Source organism: Adiantum capillus-veneris, unplaced genomic scaffold, assembly GCF_014529385.1.
Source record: "Adiantum capillus-veneris isolate H3 unplaced genomic scaffold, ASM1452938v2 Hic_scaffold_325, whole genome shotgun sequence".
Taxonomy (NCBI): domain Eukaryota; kingdom Viridiplantae; phylum Streptophyta; class Polypodiopsida; order Polypodiales; family Pteridaceae; genus Adiantum; species Adiantum capillus-veneris.
In genome coordinates this window covers 2,734,321-2,740,261 of record NW_028221436.1, presented here as the reverse complement: position 1 = coordinate 2,740,261, position 5,941 = coordinate 2,734,321, and positions in this window count along the sequence as shown.

Below are 5,941 nucleotides of genomic sequence, written 5' to 3'. Positions count from 1 at the left end.
ACTTTGCCGGAATTGCAGAAGTCATTTGAAGTATATTGTGATGCTTGTGGTCGTAGTCTGGGTGCGGTCTTGCTGCAAGAAGGCCATGTCATAGCTTACGAGAGCCGTTTGTTCTCTAGGCCGGAGATGACAACACAGATCTATGGGAAAGAGCTTTTGGCGGTTATCCACGCTCTTACTCAGAGGCGGCATTACCTACTCGGAGCGGATTTTACTGTCTTTACAGACCATCAGAGTTTGCGCTACTTCTTGTCACAGAAGTAGCTTTCGGAAAAGCAGATGGGGTGGGTGAACATCTTGTCACAGTTCCACTTCCAGATTGTCCATGTGCAGGGACAGAAGAATATGGTGGGAGATGCTTTGTCTCGAAAACCGTTGGTTCTGGCTATTTCCGCGATACATCATAGGAGCTTTGAGGATATGGTCGATCAGTGTGCCACAGATACAAATTTTGCAGATATTTTCACACGGATACGGGATGGGGAGACAGTAGCTGGATACTCCCTTCGGGAAGGCTACTTGATGAAAAAGACTATGTTGTGCGTTACACAGCCGTTGAGGGAAAAGGTTATGACTGATTGCCACTCTCCACCTTTTACGGGTCACCGCGGCATTGCTACCACCATGAAAGGGGTAGAGAGAGATTTCTTTTGGCGGAGACTGAAGAAGGATGTGGAAGAGTTTGTGCGCAGTTGCTTGGTATGCCAGAAGGTCAAGTTTGACAGGCATAAGGCATAGGGATTGTTACAGCCTTTACCCATACCCACCCGCCCCTGGGAAAATATTGAAATGGATTTCATTTTTTTTTATCTCCCGAGAATACAGAATGATCACGATGATTTTCCGATTACATGGCACGTCTGAGACGATTCTCTCTGACATAGACCCCAGATTTATGAGTTGGTTTTGGAAGGCAATTTGGGAGAACATTGGCACGTAGTTGCAGTTCTCGTCATCGTTCCACTTGCAGATTGACGGGCAATTTGAGATTGCCAATTCAGTGATTTTAGATTTATTGATGTCTTGTATCTCGGATCAGAAGACTCAATGGGAAAAGAACTTACCTTTGGTGGAATTTGCCTACAATAACACGATACACTCTTCGACGGGGAAGACGCCATGAGAGATTGTTGAAACTGCTGCGAAGGTTCCATCCTTCCTGAGCACGAAAGATTAGAAATTTGAAGCGGATGAATATTCGCGAGATTTGGATACGGCTTTTGCCAAGGTTCGCGAGACTTTGCAGGAGTCTCAAGAACGACAGAAAAAGGTAGCGGATCGCCATCGTCGCGACTGGAAACTGAAGGAGGATGATTGGGTGCTCTTACTTTTGAGAAGGCACGCCTAAGAAAGAAAAAGGGAAAGGAGAGGCTTTTTCCAAAGCTTAGTATGTGATACTACGGACCTTTCCAGATCACTGACAAGATAAATGATGTCTCCTTCCAATTGAAACTGCCAGATACTTGGAGGATTCACAATGCATTGCATGTGAGTCTCTTGAAACCTGTTAAGGGTGATGTGCCTGATGATGGGGAGCCTGATGAGCAACCCAAAGTGGAAGAAAACGAGGAGATCCTTGTTCCTGAACAGATTTTGGTACATAATGATACGAAGAAAGGTAAAGTCCGAAGGCGGTTCTTGGTTAAGTTCAAGAACTTTCCTGCATTTGATGCGAAGTGGATGGAGGAGGAGGACCTAGCAGATACTCCTCGGATTGTGAAACTTTACCTCGATGTTTTGGTTTAGCATAGTCTACTCCAAACGGAACCCAGAACTCAGCTTGGCCGAAGATCTGGTGCAGTGGGATGCACAAGGGGGGAGTTACTCCGCTCCTTTGTCAACAGATGCCTCGATTTTGATACTAAAGTCACTGATGTCTCTTTGAGCTTCAGGGATACTGAGAGCTGACAGTATTCTGCTGGATGACTTTATGAAATGGAATTGCTGATTATGATATTGATTTGTTCTTGACTTCTTGTGAGTGCAGGAACTGATAGCCGAAATGACTGCAGCATTTTGGTCTGATTGATCTCGAATAGACATGGTTGCAATAGGGGTTAGTCAATCGGACATCGATGAGGTCCCGATTGGACCTAGATGTGATTGCTAGCTACATTGCCGATAAATCATGGTCTAAGATCCGAATGAATGTTGAATGTCATGTGATGTCCTGTGATGTCTGGTGATGTCCTGTGATGTCGTGTGATGTGACTGTCGATTTTGTACATGTGCTAGATGTGTGTTCCTAGTACGTAGGTACTAACAGTCAGTGTCTGCTAAGACGGTTTATGGCTTTGGTACGTTTTGGAGGCGTAATCGCGGTCGATTACAATGCTTTCAAGAGGGGGGTATGTCACAAAGTGATGACGTGGCGGATAGCAGAATTCCTAATTTCTGCCGGAAACCCTAAAATTCCTGCAAACCCTAATTTTTGCTAGAAACCCTAAATTCCGGAAATCGCGGAGGCGGATTATTAAAAAAAATAAAATAATTTTTTTTTTTGGAAAATGATGAGCGACGCGAATTTTGCTTTTGCTTTTTAAAAAAAAAAAAAAGAGAAAAGACTCTCTAAGAGAGAGAGAGAACTGATGCTTTTGATTTTAAAAGCTTTTGGGGCTCTGCTTTTGGGCATCCCTTGTAACCTTTAAATTAGTGGTGAGGGCCTCACTTCTCAGAGCATCTGGACGCAGAGTCTGAGACTGAAACCCTAACCGCTCTCTTGTACTTTGATGATTGATTAATACAAAAAGAAATACCGAAAGGGGCGCCAGTCTCTGGGGCCAATATCTCTAGGCACGGAACTCCGCCGGGCCAGTGCAAATCTATTGTGATTTGTGAATTGTTTTGAAGTGGTTATTTGGTGCTGTCGCGGTTGATTCTTGAATTGGAGTGTCCATGTCTGTTACAAAATCTCTTTAACGCAGCAAAGGCTTCATCCTTAGACTTAAGCAAATAAACCGAAATTTTCCTAGAATGATCATCAACAAAGGAGACAAAATAACATGCACCACCCATAGACTTAGTAGGCATGCTACATATATCAGAATGTACAAGATCAAGCACACAAGATTTACGAGAGACACCAGAGTAATAAGAACGCTTTACTTGCTTGCCATATTGACATTCATTACAAAAGTCAAGCTTTGTGCCTTTAGCATCAAGCTTGTTCAAAGTACGAAGCTTAGAAAGACCCTTTTGGCTCATATGGCCAAGCCTCTTATGCCACAACTCCATGTGAGAGTTAATTTCAGCCAATGCAATAAACTTGCCCAACACGGCCTTTCCATGCATGCAGTAAAGTGTCCCTTTCTTTGTGCCCTTTACAATCAGCCTTGAGCCTTTGGTCATTTTCCATGATCCTCTCTCAAACAAGATGCTGTAACCATGCATATCCATCTGACCAGCAGAAAGCATACTCTTCTTGATTCCCGGCACATGTCTAACATCATGCAAGACAAGCTCATTTGTGCCATCTATGGAGAGATGCACAGTGCCAATACCCTCAATGGAACATGCATGATTGTTTCCAAGGTATACATGGCCGCTTGCCTGCATCAAAAGTAGAGAAACACTCCTTGATAGGAGTCACATGAAATGAAGCATCGGAATCAACAATCCAATTCTGGGACAATGAATCATTGACAGTCAACAAAGCATCAATAAGATTACTCTGGGTGATCTGCATGTCCTGTGAATGAACATTTAGAGAGGCATCAAAGTCATAAGCATCATCATCTGACAAAGTGGCACACAAGATATCCTCTACATCTGACAGCTCCTCAATCACGACACTAGAAGCCACATTGGCCTTCTCTTTGTCCTTTGAGCTATCCTATGCATCTGCCTTGACTTCCTTCTTCTCTTTCTTTTTGTCTTCGCGATTCTTTTTCCTTTCTAACTCAGCTTTATAGTACCTGCAATCGGGTTTCTTGTGACCTTTCCTGCCACATTGATAGCAAGTCACATCACCCTTGCCTTTGCTTGCATTTCCCCTTTCTTTACTCTTACTCTTACTCCTTTGTGCATAAGCATTCTTCTTTTCTGTCCTGCCTCTAACCATGTTGGCAGAGCTGCCTCCCTCTCCACTTGCTTTCCTCCTGATTTCTTCATTCAAGATAGAACCCGTAACACCATCAGAGGTGTTATTGGACAACGAAACCACCAAAGTTTCCCATGACTCAGGTAAGGTCATAAGCAAGAAGATAGCTTTCAGCTTATCATCAAAAGGGGGCAAGCCAGAATCCTGTAACTGCGACAAAGTACCTGCGAATAATGACAAGTGCTTTGCCGCGCTCTTGGACTCATCTAGTTGCATGCCAACAAGTTTTCGCATCACGTGCACCTGGTTGATAGGCGGAGTATTTTCATACATTCCCTTTAACTTCTCCCACACGTCAAAAGTAGTCGTGAGACCTTTCACATCAATGACGGTCTCATCGGTCATGGCCATTTTAATGTATGTAACGGCCTTCCTGTTCATGCTAACCCATGCTTCATCCGTCATATTCTGTGGCTTCACCTGTTCAAGTGCCCCTTCGCAATCCTTAAGAAATAGGATTTCATGAATCCTCAGGGAATCCTATCTTTCCAAAGATCAAAACCTGTTCCATCGAACCTCCTAATCTCGAAGAGGTTCTTCACATCCGAAGAAGATGAGGCCATAGTTGCACGAAATAAGAGGGATAATACGCTGAATTTTTGGGCAAAATGCGCAAAAATCGGAGTATAGCCTCTCAGAGATGTGCACTAGAGCTCCAAACGGTCACAGGAGCAATTTGGGGCAAAATAGGTCGATTTGGGCACAAAATTCAATTTCTGAAATTTATGCGTAGGAAATTTTAGCGAGCGAATTTGTGCTCGAAAACAACAAATTTAGTTGTTTTTAGCCTCAGAAGACATACATCAGGCTAATACACAGCCTTTAGAAGCATGTAAGCGTAAAAGCCCCAATTTGTAGCATCAAAATTGCATGAAATTGAGCCACAAATGGTCATACATCGACAAAATTTGTCAAATGTGCGTAGATTGCGTCAATTTGCACTTTCCCCAATGTAATCGTACCATAAAAACACTTGCAAAAACCTGCGCAAATCAGAAATTTTCTTGAAACACCTGTTTTAGGGCTTGTTTTTCGGCAATTTCAGTGTTTTCGGGTAGCGGGGACTTAGTGAAAGTATTCCCACATCATTTGCAAAACTTGTATTTTACTGTCATAACCTGTAATTTCCTGTTTTTGACCTAATTTCATCTTGTTTTGGATCAATTTGGGTTGCCGGGAGCTCTCTAGTGTCCGGGGACGAGTCCTTTGGCGAAGAAGTTGCAAAATCTCGCGTGAAAGTTGACCTTCTTGGTTGAAATTCAGCGTTTGCAGGTTTGGGGGCAAACCCTAATCGGGCTTTGATACCAGTTGATGAGCGCACGGCGGTGTGTGCAAGTGAAAGAGCACGCGAGGAAGTGCAGTGTGTGTGCAGAGAGGGAAGGTGAAGGCCAGCAGGAGAGGAAGCGCTAGCAGAAGAGAGAGGGCACGCTACACGTGAGATGAGGGCAAATGATAAGTGAGTTAATTACTCACTTGTTCCCTTTATTAAAAGTATAGGACCAATTTATAAGTTAGTGGCCAAGTTCAATGTGAACTTAGCCAAAGGTTAGTAACCTTTAAAATGTACATTATAAGGGGGCCATTTGGACCTTTAACCCAACAAACCCTCCTCCGAAGGCCCCACTCTCTATGGCGAGAGCGGTCTACTTATGATTGCACAAATCTCTACAATGCTTGGACTTGCTGACGATGTCGACGACGACGAGGACGACGACGAGACGGGCTGAAATTTGAAAATTCTAAGGGCTGAAATCTGCAAAGCTTTATCTGCTGAATTCTGACTCTATGTCGGTGAAGATGTCGACGACGACGGTACAACGACGACGTGCTGAAAACGCAGAT